This window comes from Panulirus ornatus, chromosome 16, assembly GCF_036320965.1.
Source record: "Panulirus ornatus isolate Po-2019 chromosome 16, ASM3632096v1, whole genome shotgun sequence".
In the NCBI taxonomy this organism is placed as follows: domain Eukaryota; kingdom Metazoa; phylum Arthropoda; class Malacostraca; order Decapoda; family Palinuridae; genus Panulirus; species Panulirus ornatus.
In genome coordinates this window covers 1,116,872-1,133,393 of record NC_092239.1, presented here as the reverse complement: position 1 = coordinate 1,133,393, position 16,522 = coordinate 1,116,872, and positions in this window count along the sequence as shown.

The window sequence follows — 16,522 nt, the reverse complement described above, 5'->3', positions numbered from 1 at the left end:
CTCGCGTCACTCTACACATACCCTCACCCCCACCTGCAACAACCACATTCGTCCTTGTACGTCCCCATACTCCACCCTCCAATTATCATTTCCTATATAGTGAAATCCAGACAACAGCTTCCACGCTGCACCCTCCACTTGGCTTCGCCACGCGAGGATCATCAGGCTCGCCACACCTCATAATGAGGGAGTTCGCTCGGCTGCCTCGCTGACAACATGTTATCCGCTGGTTGGCAAATAGGGAGCGAAAAAAAAGAAGAAAAAGCCGTAGGGCGTCAGGCAGCATCAGGTGGCTGTAATGGCATCCGTAGGGCACTACGTAATTGTGTGGGAAAGCGGAGGGCAAGATGGGAGAGAGAGTAAGGAGGAAGGAGGGGCCAGGGAGCTGGAGACTCAAGGAGAAACGGGGGGAGGGAGCAGAACGAGCGAGAAGGTAGGATAATTGCGGGCATCATGCCGTGAAATTGTGTGCAACGCCCCGGAGCCACTGGGCCCTAATATCTGTCACCACTCCACGACAGAGGACGGCAAAAATCGCGAGGAGGAGGACGCAAAGAGGGCGAAGTAAGAGAGGTTTAAGAGGGAAGAGGCGGGAGCGGAAGACGAGTTTAGAGGAGGAGAGGAAATGCTGAGGTGGCGGTGGGTGTGCTGATGCGTCCGTGATGCTCGGGAAAAATGGGGTGGATGGAAGGTTCTCCAGGGAGGAACACGGTCAAAGGTCAAGGATTCCGAGTTGAGGAGAAAATCTAAGAGAGTAGGATCTCTCAAGGGGAAGAGAATCTGCAGAGAATCAACAAAGGACATTATAAAGACGTGAAGAAATCTAGGGTTAAATGAAGACCAGCATATCGGACAGGAAAGAAATCCTAGATGGATGTGAGAAGGAAACGTATAGGACCAAGGAGAAAGTGATGATAGGCTTGGTAGATGAAATCAAGCCCTGAGGAGATGACCAGAGAGATCTCTACAGGATGAAGCTATCGGCAGGAGAGAGTGAGCCAAAGTGTCTCCATGACGACAGAAAATCTAGTTAGGCCAGGGTATCAAGCCGCCGCAAAATGAAGAGATAATGCAATAAATAGGAAACTCCCACCGTAAAATTACAGTGCCTCTAGAACCGTCGAAAATACGAGAAAAAATATAAGAGGTAAAACTGATCGCTCACTGGCGGAGGTAAAATTCCAAGGCTCTGGTACCTCTGTTAGCACATTCAGTTTTTGTTTTCAGTAACACTGATTACTGACCTGGGAAATTCTAAATCAGTCTGTCAGGGAGTAACTAGTCTGGCTCTAGGGAAGAGGAACTGGCGACTGGCCCCAGGCAGTTGATAAATATTAACCAGCTGCCGTGAGCCATTTCGTATTAGGTCAATGAGGAAATCTTGAACGATATTGGTATTCTAGCGGGTAATTGTTTCATTACGACGAACGACAGTTTCGTAATCACATACACACACACACACACACACACACACACACACACACACATATATATATATATATATATATATATATATATATATATATATATATATATATATATATATATATATAAATGCATCTATATAATTATTGGAAAATGCTTTGCGTCAACAAGATGGAAGGTAAAGCAAAGGAGTAAGATAATTACAGCAATAACAAAGGTATATTGACCGAGGGATGATGCATGGAATTCGAGGGGAAATATTTATATGAAACTAGAATAAAGAATTCTGAAGATCACTGAGAAAGAGTAATACAGAAAAACTATGTTTGAGCGAGGTTAAAAGAAATGAAAAATTGCTACAATTTGACGATGAGTGTGGATAGGGTTAGACAAGAGAAGGAGAATTGGGTGAGGGAGAATTAAACTTTTTGTGTAAAGGATAGATGAAAGAAACGTGTTGGAAAGAACGTGATGAAAGGTACAAATTACTTAGTTTCTGTTATTGTTATTCAAACTGAAGATGGAAACTCTTAGGATCATGGTAACAATTGGAATGATAAAAGAACACATTATGTGAGGACGGACATGAAAAGAGGAGTTGTTGGAATTATCTGAATTTGCTCCACAATGAGTGAAGGTATAATGGCTCTGGCAATGGATGCCTTGAATATGAAAGGGAAATGTAGAATTATGATTCAGTGGAGTATGTGAGGACGATATGAATTGCGAGACTACCACCTTCATGTGTGTGGTGTGAGAGAAAGATATGCATTGGGAAACTGCCTCCTTCACATGTAGAGATTACTCTTGCTGAAGATGGAGATGGATTTTGAAGTTTATGAAGTGATGGTGAAGTTAAAACAAATTGCATGTAGTGTATGAGAGGCTATGAACGTTAAAGGCATGATTTCTCAGGGATGGAACATAGATGTACAGTAACATAGTTACAGAGAACAAAGGTACGGTCGTGAAATTGATGGACTCGAACAGACTGGGTGAGAGCCGAAGGTGTTAAGATTTAGGAGTGAATTTCAGAAACGAATGATCATGAAAATGATGAACAGAATAGTACAACGAGTTTTTGTGAATAAAATGCTAGAATGATTACTGAATTAATGTATATCAGTACTGAGAGAGTAAAACCAGATTAGAGTCGATATGACAGATGGAAATATAGCTATGAGAGGTGTTGGTAGGACTGTTTAAAAGATATAGTTGCATGGAGAAGAATTTTCACTGGTTTCCCCACCAGGTAGTGCAAAACAAAGATTCTACTACGTTACAACTCCTCCTATACCACACCGAGATCCTACAGTTCTACAGACGGGAAGAATAACCTCAGATCCCATAACGCTCTGTAAAACCCAAACTTTCTCTGGTCGGCTGAAAATCTCATATAAGTCAGTGAAGTGTAATCCCGTTATTCTACTGAGTACAATCCGACTGAAATTGCCTGTGTTAAATAGTCAATATGTAAACATTGCGTCCTGAGAGAACAACTGCCATAACCAACAAAATGTTTTGGGGAGTTTACGCCACAAACACCTTGGCTTTCTCCTCTCCTGCACCAGTCACGGTGGGCCAGCAGCAATGATGATATATCTGGGAGGAACTCTCCTCGAAATGACAGTATATATATATATATATATATATATATATATATATATATATATATATATATATATATATATATATATATATATATATATATATATATATATATATATCCCTGGGGATAGGGGATTAAGAATACTTCCCACGTATTCCCTTCGTGTCATAGAAGGCGACTAAAAGGGGAGGGAGCGGGGGGCTGGAAATCCTCCCCTCTCGTTTTTTTTTAATTTTCCAAAAGAAGGAACAGAGGGGGCCAGGTGAGGGTATTCCAAAAAAGGCCCAGTCCTCTGTTCTTAACGCTACCTCGCTAACGCGGGAGATGGCGAATAGTTTAAAAGAAAAAAAAGAAAGATATATATATATATATATATATATATATATATATATATATATATATATATATATATATATATATATATATATATATATATATATATATATATATATATATATATATATATATATATATATATATATATATATATATACTGATAAGATGATGAAGACCAGAGTAGCGCTCCCGTACCAACTGAAGCAACTGAATGGGTGACCAACTAATGATAAACAACCATTGTTGTTAGTGGTAAACTCACACCAGCAACTATACACACACACACACACACACACACACACACACACACACACACACACACACACACACACAGAGGAAAACAAAATACATTGTTTTTTAGTGAAGGCTAACATTAAATAAAAAGAAAATCCTTCATGATTACCTGGAGATGATAAGATAGTTATCCTGACATAGGAGATTCCTTACCTCTCAGGAATCAGAGTAAAAAATGATAGTTAATTCTAAGCGTTGATACAAGAGGCTCGAGACATCATCTGCAGTTTTCTTTCATCAGGCAACAGCTGACGCATGTGCTATACCGCACAACACTGATTATCTTCTCGCACACACAGAACGACACTACACATTATAGCATCCATGTGTAACTACACCTGGATCATCAAGATGACTTCTATTGTGATGTACTGACTGTAGAACATCTTAATGTGTGTGTGTGTATGTTGTGTGTGTGTGTGTGTGTGTGTGTGTGTGTGTGTGTGTGTGTGTGTGTGTGTGTGTGTGTGTGTGTTGTATTATGAGTGAATAATATACATTGTGATAATACTCAAGAATCAAGCATAGCATTCAAAAATCTCTCCTCTCGCCACTCTCAGTCAACTTCCTTATAACTTCTTCCACATATTTTGTCTAATTCAGTTTTCAGCCTGTGATCTGTGTACCTATTTTCCCCTTATCAATTTCCAATTCCCATTTAAACAAAAATCCCATTAAACTCCTGTCACAGTGGAATCCCAAACTTTCCAACTATTGCCAACAACATTTCAAGCTATTGTAAAAACGTAACTTTCCAATCAGAATGGCCGATATATCAAGAGTTTAGGGCGGCTCTTCAACTTACTGCATGTCAATGTAACTCAGGCATCAGGTTTTTCCTGCATGGCGGTGGAAATGCATTTTTGATATGGGGAAGGGAAGGGTTTATGTTACAGCTGCTTCGGTAGGGTTCCTCCTGGTCTTTATTGCTCTTAGTGGAGGGTTGTGTTGGATCCCAGCCCAGCCCCAGAGGCTGCTGCATGTTGCTGCATGGTAGACGTTCTGCTGCATGCTGTTGCATGGTGAATTTCCTCCTGCATGTAAATGACTGATTAGTGGCTATATACATACATACATACATACATATATATATATATATATATATATATATATATATATATATATATATATATATATATATATATATATATATATATATATATATATATATATATATATATACATATATATATATATATATATATATATATATATATATACAGGGCAGCAAATCTGACATATATATATATATATATATATATATATATATATATATATATATATATATATATATATATATATATATATATATATATATATATATATATATATATATATATATATATATATATATATATATATATATATATATATATATATATATATATATATATATATATATATATATATATATATATATATATATATATATATATATACATATATATATATATATATATATATATATATATATATATATATATATATATATATATATATATATATATATATATATATATATATATATATATATATATATATATATATATATATATATATATATATATATATATATATATATATATATATATATATATATATATATATATATATATATATATATATATATATATATATATGTCAGATTTGCTGCCCTGTACAAAGTTGTATTAATCATTATTAACAATTCCTGTGCTATGTGGGACGCATATTCATCACTAGTACATGTTAAGCTGAAGCCTTAGTTAACTACTTGATAAAACGACAGAGACAGAGGAAGCCAAGCATTGTTTACGACACTACAATACACTGTGCGTCACAGATCCTGTATCAACTATGTTATCAAAGGAATCGACGTAATGCTGCTCCGGGTTTTGAAGGGCTCTTACCTAACGATGATGATAACGAGCTGCACTGCCATAACTCATCATAAACACTCATCTGGGGGTCAGGAAACTTTGCCAGGAATGAATTGTCAGCATGCGACGCGTCTCTTATTTTGCTCTGACACACACCACAGGAGGGGAAAGAGCCCATCTAGCTCCTGATGTCTGCCAACACACACTGTTCATCATACGGTTTCACTCTACTGTATCAAATTGCTCTGATATTTTCATTTGTATTTATAATGCAATTAAACTAGTATATGCGGACATTTTGGCATAACTGATAAAGCGAGTTTTAGGCTGTTTCTCATTGAATGAGCCCATTAATTTTACCTGTGAGCTCATCAAAATTTCTACTTTATATATATATATATATATATATATATATATATATATATATATATATATATATATATATATATATATATATATATATATATATATATATATATATATATATATATATATATATATATGTATGTAAGGAGAGAGAGAGAGAGAGAGAGAGAGAGAGAGAGAGAGAGAGAGAGAGAGAGAGAGAGAGAGAGAGAGAGAGAGAGAGAGAGAGAGAGAGAGAGAGAGAGAGAGAGAGAGAGAGAGAGAGAGAGAATAGATCAGTTATTGTACATATGATTGACCTAATACACCGTCGACTGGAAACGAATTTTCTGATTTGTCTTCCTTTCTCACTTACGTTGCCAGGCTGTCGTCTAACACAACTCCTCCAGTGAAAGTTTGAGCAAGAGATCCAGCGGGACGACGCGTCTTATTTCCAGTATCTAAACATGTTAGTGACGTCAGATATCTCCCTCTTATGAAGTAAGGACACCAACAAACTCTGCTGGTTTCGGGGACATCGGCAAGACAGGCAGGGGTTGCAGCCCGAAGCCGGGGCAAGACTAGCTTCACCTAGGCGTGTCCGCTCTCGTGGAAATTATACCATCAGCGAATCTTCCTCCAATACCTTTCTCAGAAGCTATACGTCTGTGTACAGCACAGCAAACAAAGCAGGTGCTTTCAACAAAGGAAATCATTCATCAGGTATTTCATAAAATCATCTGCTAAGATTCTTATCATGTGAGAAAAGTCTTCCATTCAAGTAATCATGAAGAAAAATCAGTGGTTTTGGAGGGATCTTTTTAGGGCTTTGAAAAGACATGAAGTAGATCTAAGATAATTCAATATATCATAACAGACATGAGACCCCTCCAAACGTATCATTATGCTACCCACATATTGAGAAGAGAGAAAGACAAAGAACAGATAAGAACAGAAAGAAGTATAAACCCGAAAGTTACTTTGTATCTAACACCAGAGGAAAGACAGAAACAGAAAGATAGCTAAAGATACAAAGACAGACACAGAGACACACAGAAAGAATAACGCAGGAAAAAAGAGGGGGGGGGGGAGAAAGACGGAAATCATAAAGTAAAAAAGTGAGACAGAAACAAAGAGACACTGGGAAATGGAGAGATATAGAAAATGACGGCAGGAAGGAGTAAAACATATACAAAAATATCGTCCATAATGAATAGGTTATCAGATTACAGGTAAATAAATCATATATTACTGTACCTGTAAGAAAATTCTTGAGTTACACAGTTAAGGCTTATAGACAGAGACTGGTAGATACTCGGATGAATGAAGACTTAGTGCAAAGAATATTAAAGAAAAAAGATATTCATTCAATAAACAATATGTAGGTAGTCTTCAAACCCATTTATTATGACATTCTTTAACCTAAGATAATCAAAACCGGAACTTTTCTCTTCTTCGTATAACTTTGTATCAAAAATCTTTTCTTCTGTGTCTGATTACTGGTCAAAGGTCTTCAAATACCCAAAGGAATCTTTGTGATTTACTTCATGTAGACTGATGTGACTTAAGGATTAAAGGTAGATATACGACATGAGGTTCTCATTTCAAACACATACGCTCTTTTTCGTCACAATTCTAGATGTAACCCATCATCTATTCCGACCACGCTCTCTCACTCATTTCCCTTTGAATTTCATTTTTGTGTTAAATTAAACAAACTGTGAATTTGTTTTATAAATGCTGCAAAAACTAACCTAAATTCGTGAAATATTCAGCCCTGTTTGTGATGTATATTGCAGTCCTTGTTGCTGGAACAGTTCTGCTTCCGCAACATTGTTGGGGCGTCATCTGATCTCTTGTATCCCTTCCATGAAGCGATGTCCACCGGCCGACTGGCCCGCCTACTCTTGCATATTCACAAGTCCATCAAGATATCAACTTACTCTCGCCTGGTCCTGGTGTTTGTATTTCTAATTTTGTTTCTAAACATTTGCCTATCAATACCGAGACTTAATTATCTTCATGCATGACAGTATCTTGGTCTGAGAAAGGATGAAATCGTTTTGATTTTAGATGATTTTACTAAATTTTTTCTTTATCATTATTTCATGTCTTGTAAGTTTCCCATGATTTGTATATATCTATGTTGTTGTCTCATACCTGTGGACTGTTGACATGTATACTGTCATGATGTAAAATAGATTTTTTTCACCTGGACTGCGGTGACTTATGTCTGCATTTACCTCTAAATCTTCACACAGATGATACTTTTCGTTTTGAAGTGTGACTGGCGATGGTCATCTGCTTCGTCAATCACTTATCTAAATGTTAACTCAACCTGAGGCCAGACATGACTTGGGAGGGTATGTCATGCTTGGTATCTTCCATATTCTCCTGCAGACCTCAGTCCTTTACGTCCCGTTATCATCTGAGGGTCACCTGAGGAGGCTTTGCATGATGAGGTAGATACGAAACATCCTCTGGCGAAGGAAAGTAAATACATTTACGGTACGATAAGGTCTCGTACCTCCGTGAACTATTAAGGTCCTACTCTATCCCTAGCGTGTACGACGTCGATTGGTCTCATCTTAACATCATCATTTTTGGGTCCTGTCTCTTTCGAGTCACAGGTGAGGGATAGTGGCTGCATAGCGTCAATGCGTGACACATTTTTGGCATGAGAATTTTTTGTCTAAGTTTATTTATTTCCTCGATTGGTACCTCCCACTGTTACAGTCAATGCATGTGCAATCAGTGTGGATGCAAGCGCCTCCTGCTTGCTATTCAGGAGCTGCTGCGTCGGAACAGTTTGAGGTAACACGCTTAGGAGATGTTCCCACAGAAGCAGCTTCGCCCGTCATCAAGAGCGTCGAAGGTGTCCTTAGCGAAGGCCAAGACAATGCAATTCGCGCTCCCACGACTGAAGGGCGATGCTTCTTCGATAGTTTGCCTCCTGATCGGCGGGAAGTCTTACACCCGATCCACTAAATGACACGACTTGTATGCAAGCATTTCTCTTCAGGGAAACTCTTCGGTGTCTTCTGTTGTGGAGCGGATGTTTACTTGTGCTGTTTTTACGTAATAGACTAAGGGAGAACGAGTGCATTGGCGTATGTATGATCAGAGGGACATCTTGCTCAGTAGACATATAATGAAAATGCTTAATCATATGTCGTAATATATTTGTCATATAAGACGCATATATGTCTACAAAATACTTTTTTACAAAAAAGATATTTTACCTGTCTTCTTTCGTATCAGGGTTTCCACAATTCATCTTTAAAGCTTCGCTTGGATAACCTCCCAAGGACCCACCAATTTCACATCTCCACCAACACGCTGCACCCTGTCTGTGTACCTCACAGGCCTGGTGTGCCGGTGGCTGAGTAACAAATGCTTAGGTATCTGTTCGCCTTTTGGGTTTGGTCAAGTTTTTGATGATACGCTGTAGAAACGGTGACATATAGAAGCAGCTGTTTAGACCATATCAGAATAATACAGTAAGATTATACGACATTTGTTTGTAAATAGAAGTCCGTACCTCAGTTTCTGTCTTTGGTGATCTTTGTAATACTGGAAAGCAAGAACAATGGTACGTGCTGCAGACGGTTCAGGTGCTCCACATTTGTTCATTTTCTGTCTTTCTTTCGTTCTCTCTCTCTCTCTCTCTCTCTCTCTCTCTCTCTCTCTCTCTCTCTCTCTCTCTCTCTCTCTCTCTCTCTCTCTCTCTCTCTCTCGCTGATTCATTCTTGCTTTCACTTTCCCTGCCTTGATATTCGCGATCGTACCTCATACAACAACTTCCCTAACAAAACCTATAAATCTGCCATAAAAGACGACATAGACTTTGTATTCTCGCAGAATTTGCATCCCACAGAGAGCGAGTCATATTTCTTTCGTACTTTTGTCAAAATTTTATCCTTGCAGAATCATACTTGTGGTGTGACGGTTTGTGGTATGACGCCTTGTGTTATACGCCTTGTGGTATGATGCCTTGTGCCTCGCACGATACCATATTCTCAGAGCTTCTCTGTATACATCCTCAACCCGATTGTCCTCCGGGGCTGTAACGTATTTCTTGTCATTAGGTTTAGTTAATCACACGACTGGAGCGACTGACGCTCTCGCTTTACCTGTAACAGAACGAACAAGACATCATTAGAATAACACCCGTTCAGTTGTATCGCACATCTGGCTCCCACATCCGTTCAATGAGTCGCCCAACAATTACTTGAATTCCCGGAAGGACAGACGATGGTACAGGACAATTATATCAGTGCTGTTCACGTTGCTTTAATTTTCATGTTAGTTTAATTTGCGTCGGTGTTGTGCACAGCTAAGAGATGAAGTCTTTCCGCACTGTGTCAAAATGAAAGTTTCAGTTGTGAACTGAGTAGCGAGGGTGTTTGGTAGCCGAGGACTCTTGTTGAAATCCAGTGTGTTGAGAGATGGAATGTGTTGTTGATTTTGGATGTCGGCAGTGATTTCATGAGGACAATACCCTCCCCTTTAACTGGGAAGTAATAAGTGAATCACTATTGAGAACAGAATTGGATATTGGTTCATGTTGCCGAATTTATTTACATATCATGCATTTTATAGATACCACAAATTTTCTGTAACACCCAAACATCAATATGCTTGTCCTGCAAATCATTTTCTGTATTTGTTTACAGTTTGCTGACCACGTAGGTCAGCAGTCTTTCTAGTTAGGTTCATAAAGTCAGTTATAATGCACCACATTTTGATGTAATACGGTTGTACGCCAGACCTCTGTGACAGCCATATGTGTATCTACGATCCCAATAGAATCTAACACACACACACACACACACACACACACACACACACACACACACACACACACGCAAACAGGGCCACGACAATTCCGTCATGATGAGAAATGATGAGAAGGTACTGGAAAAAAAAAAAGAAACTGCAGGAGGGAGTAACTTGAGCTTCTTTGGCGTTTGTTACCCAACTACTGAAAGACGAATGGCCAGTCTACTTGTGGCTGGTCTTCACACAGAAAGCATGGGAAGCAAGAGCTATACGCGAGCCGCAGGTTCAGGTCTTAGGAGGAATCAGTGGCCGAAATGTTACCGTTAATCAGAGAGAGAAAACACCATCATAGAGAATGATTGAGGAGAGGTGAGAGTAAGGAAGTTGATATTGTAAAGTATTTCGGTGATATGAGCATCTCGGTACCATTAGACGCAGATAAGTATCCATTCATTTTCTCATCTGCTCCCCTTTTACTGTCTCAGCTAGGTAGCGCTAGCAACAGCTGACTTAGTCTTTAGGAAAATATCCTCCCTGGACTACATCTTCTGATTCTTTTAGAAAGCTAATGTGTCGGATCTTTAGAATGATGATGATGAGAAATTATCGTCACATTATGGCTTAGCCATAAGATCACATATGTCCTGTGGAACTATGGCAGAGAAAGATATGTTGGCAGTATAGAGCGCTTCTTTACAAAGAGAATTAAGATGTTTCTGTCTATCTCTGGTTAACAGAAATCTTGTTCAGATTCGTCCTGAACCTGATCGATGCTTCGAAGTTGTGCTTCTGTGGGTTCATTCTGTGTTATTATGTGAACCATGTTTACTCATCCATAGATTTCGTTAGTAATAAAGGAATTTGAAGGCATTTCTCGGTGAGTTAGTTTATCATTCACCGTCGGGCAGCCTCGACCACGACATCGATTTCCACGAGGATTACAGACTGTGACTACCAGTTACCTTTTATGTTAGGATCAGAGTCGTCGCCGGGGATTACTGAAGCTGTTTGTTAACGGACGTTAGTGCAGCGTCCTTCCCAGTGAAGGGAAGTCTTCTCGAGTGCTCATCATCAGTTAACCTGGTTACTACCAAAACATTCCATTTACGTCTCTGGGCAGAGAGACCGAATAAGGTTGAATACCGAATTTAGAGAAGAATAAAAGGAAGAAGTTGACGTTCCTGAAAGGCTTCATGAATTTATGTAAAATCGTACAAGGAACAACGAAACTGGACTGGTGATACGTAAAATAAATCTGATGTGGCCTAAGCTACGAGTTCCGTACACTGACACAGACTATGGCTAATAAGACAGAGAAGATGGAATCAAGTGGTTTATCTTGTACGATCTAAGACAATGAATTCCTGTCTGATCATATAGATTGCTTCATATGACCGGTAAGATGAGGGACTCACATAGGTTGCTTCACATGGCTGGTGAGGTGAGGGACTCCTCCCACTCTCAGGCTGCCACCATCAGGCTGCTCGCCCAGGGCCAGGGCCACTGAGGAACTCTCCAACTTTAAGCGATTCCAATACCCATCTTATCTGTCTCTTTCACGAGGGGAGGTAGTTTAGAGCCATCACCTGCAGGAGACGCGGCAGATGGGGGAGCCTGCTGTTGCCTAGCCTGGTCTTATAGTGCTGGGTTGACTCCTGTACAGGTGGACCACCCTGGTCTTCTCGCACTGAACCTAATTCCTTCTCTAGAGGTTGATTTCTCTGTTCTTAAACCAGGTAGTTTTCTTAAACCTGCCCATCACTTGACCTTCTGCGCAGCTTCTATTACTAAGGTGGTCAAACCTGTGAACATTGTTCTAGTTTCAGCCGGATGCAGGATTTGTATAGTTTCAGCCGGATGCAGGATTTGTATAGTTTCAGCCGGATGCAGGATTTGTATAGTTTCAGCCGGATGCAGGATTTGTATAGTTTCAGCCGGATGCAGGATTTGTATAGTTTCAGCCGGATGCAGGATTTGTATAGTTTGCTGAATAGTTCTTTATTCTTATGCTTGAATGTGAGTCTGATTTTTGCCACTAGAACGTTGGTCACCTTTGTAATTCTTCAAAGGCGTTTGTTTGTGTATCAATAATGATGATAATGATTATTACAATAATAGTAATAACAACAACAACAACAACAACAATAATAATAATAATAATAATAATAATAATAATAATAATAATAATAATAATAATAATAATAATAATAATAACGATAATAATGATAATGATAATAATAATGATAATAATGATAACAATGATGATGATAATAATAATGATAATGATGATAATAAAATTAGTAATATTGACAATAATGATAGAATATTACAGGATACACCAAACTACCTGCTGCCAAATACATACAACAGTAAAAGGATGCTACAGTGTTATTGGTTACAAAAGACAATCTACACAAATACAGATGTGGAACCAAATATACAGTTTAGCGAATATTGATGACGTTCACAATGGTGGGATGGGGTTGTTCTTGAGGCAGTTTGAACGAGCTCGTAAGGGTTAGATGCGATTCTGGTGCCATACTGTAAATCGGGGGCGAAAGACCTCTAGTGAGAGAAGGTGACGGTGGTGGGAATGGTGCCATAACTTGACAGCGAATGTAAGATGCGTTCTAGGCTGGAGAGAGTCAGTCAGGGTGTTGAGCACCTAGTAATGGCTGGTGTAAGGGGAACCTAAGATGATCTTGAATATCCTTTTATACATCTCTTTTAGCAGCACCTCTTGTGTGGTGGGTGAGGAGGAAGGCGGAGCAGAGGTGGTACTGGCGAGTTATACAATGAAAAAAGATTGAGTAAATGTTCTTCAGTTCAAGTTCAGGGAGGCGAAGTGTCTTGAGCTGACGATGAATATAGAGACAATAGTTGCAATAGAAGGTCTGATAATGGAAGTGAAGTGTTCGCTCCAGTTTAGGCTGTGTGTGTGTGTGTGTGTGTGTGTGTGTGTGTGTGTGTGTGTGTGTGTGCGCGTGTTGTGTGTGTGTGTGTGGGGGGGGTGTGTTTGTGTGTGTGTGTGTTTAGGACGATATACATCAAGGGTTAAGCTTCCTGTATAGTTTATCTTATAACCTGGATCATTGTTACAAGAAAACTCCACAAATTTCCCATACATTTCTAGTGACCAAATCTACTGTTCCACACACATCTCTCTACCAAGAAGTTTAAGCAAAATTTCGCTGGAGAACTTATGGTTCTTGGAAAGATCCAGGAAAATATGAGAAATATCTTTTCAGAATGACTTATGTGAGCATTTTTTGTTTATGTTTATTACGTGTGGATAACAAATATGATAATGAATATATATGAAGGAAAATAGATTACCATGAATAACATACGAAATATTTACTGAATGTGGCAATAATTACAACTATATTCATCCAGGTAAAGCTCATCTCACTGCAGTGCTGGAGTGAATGTAATATTGGAAGATTACGCTACTCCTACTTGACGGAGTTCACTAGGATATGTACATCAGGTAATGTCACACAAGGTTAGATAACATGATTATGCTCAAAACTTAGGCATTTCTTCATCTTTCTTTATCATGACTCTATGTTTCAGTCTTATGAAAATTCACAATTGGACATTGTTTGACTGATGACAATGCGACTATTATGAACAGGCAAACTGAATCAGAATAAAAGACAGCTCCTGAATGTTCCTGAATTCATTTGCATATATCATAAGCTTAAGATGATTAATTAGATCCGGGCAGGCAAGACATTTTCTCATCACTTTACTAATTAATTGGATGATAATTATTCCAATCTCATATAAATGAAAAATTCACGAAGTTAAGACACGTATAATCCTGCTCAACACTCGGGGTATTTTCGTACCTTGCTTGATATATCAGGTATAATTTCTGAAATTATGATTTTAATTAGGGAGGATTATATTCTGAATGCCATTCACGATTGGCTGACTCTAGAATTCTCATGCAACGGTAACTTATATGAGTTACTCTGAGCATCAGTGAGGCATGCATGATTTTGTATATATATATATATATATATATATATATATATATATATATATATATATATATATATATATATATATATATATATATATATATATATACATATATATATATATATAATGTATCTGAAGACACTGAACACTTACTCAATTGTCCTGTGGTCACCCTAGAAATACGCACACGCAACATTTACTACACGTCCTGTGGTACCGCCCAGTGAACGTGAGTGGCTTCCTGAGCGCTGCAGGAAAATAGATGATCCTGGGTTAGGAAGGTAAATGTATACAGTAAGTATCGTTGTGAGTTGAGACGCTAGTATATACAAGAGCGCCTCACCCAAGCGGGAGTATCAGGTCGATGCACGCCTCAAGAATCCTTCACATTGACTCATGAACCTAACCTTGATGGTGAGGACAACGACACACTTACTCATTTCCACGTCATAAATGTCTTGTGGGTAACCTAGCCGGAGGAAAAGTCACTGTTGGCCAGCATCCAGTCTCTTGGCTTTTACCAGAGATCGAGCAACACAAGTGCTGTTTGTGGAGGACTTGCCAACGAAGGAAACAGAGTCCATAAACCCCCTCAGTCAGCCGGCCAGCGCACCGGATGCCAGGGTTATAACCGTAATTTCCTGTATCCGGAATGGCCTTGTCGCCAATAACTGCATATATTGGACAAGCCTATGTACATTAGTGTAACTCAGGTGGCCATAACCTTATTCCAGTGGCCGCACCAGTTATTCCATGTGGAAGTTTGGAGAATATCAACCACTTACTGTCTGTTTGGGTTGATCATTCATATGAAAAATAGGCGCACTTTATAGGCCTCGAGAAAGTTGAATGATGGTAAATACATTTAGTGTGAGGACGGTACGATCTTGGATAGGCTTACAATAAGGTTTTGAGAAAGATTACATAAAGTGGAATAGTGTCAAGTAGGCTTAGCAAGGATGGAGATGCAATGGGTACACCCAGGAGGGAAGTGGAATGGTACCCAGTATGTTCAGAGAAGGTAAAGAAGAACTGGTAGGGCCAGAGGAGGATGGAGGGGTAATGGGTAGGCATAAAATGAAATGAAAGGATTCTATGAGCTTAGATGGAATGGAAGGATGCTGGAGAGGTTAAGATGTGATGGGGCGATGTTGGAGAGGTTAAGATGTGATAGGGCGATGTTGGAGAGGTTAAGATGTGATGGGGCGATGCTGGAGAGGTTAAGATGTGATGGGAGGTTGTTAGGTAGGTTAAGATGGGGACCGAGGTGTAATAAGAAGGCTTAGCAGGGTAGGAAGGGTGGTAAGTGATCCCAGAAGTAGGTTGAGGGTTACTACATTAACCTAGACGGTATACAGAGAAGTGAGTAGATGTAGAGGGAAGAATAAGGGCAGTTAATGGACGTAGAGGGAGGTGATGGGATACTAAGTAGATCTATGGGGCGGTTGAGGGAAGTTGGGTTGTGTTAATGGGGTTACATGAGATCAGGGAGGGTGACTAAATGTCAGGTTTGGTTAGGGACAAGAACAATACTGTATGTTAGGGCTAGAGGAGGTTGAAGGTATGTTTGGTAAAAATAAACGACAGTGTAAGGGTGAAGGGTGGGTCTAGGTGGGTTAGGGAGGTATCAAGCAAGGCTAGCGGGGATGTTGTCCCTCAGGCTTTTCTTCTCTTGCACAAGAGCTGTTCTCCACCGTCCCTCTAACTCCGCTCTCCAACGCAAGTCTGGAACCGTTTTCCTTTACACTTGTTTGGTAAATCGTTATAATCGTCCCTCAGTCATCCTTATTTATCCATTTCCTTCAGCCTTGGAGTTAACCGCCCGGCAGAAAACTAAATAATCACAATTTGTACACAAGTATGTAAATTTTCTCTGTTATAA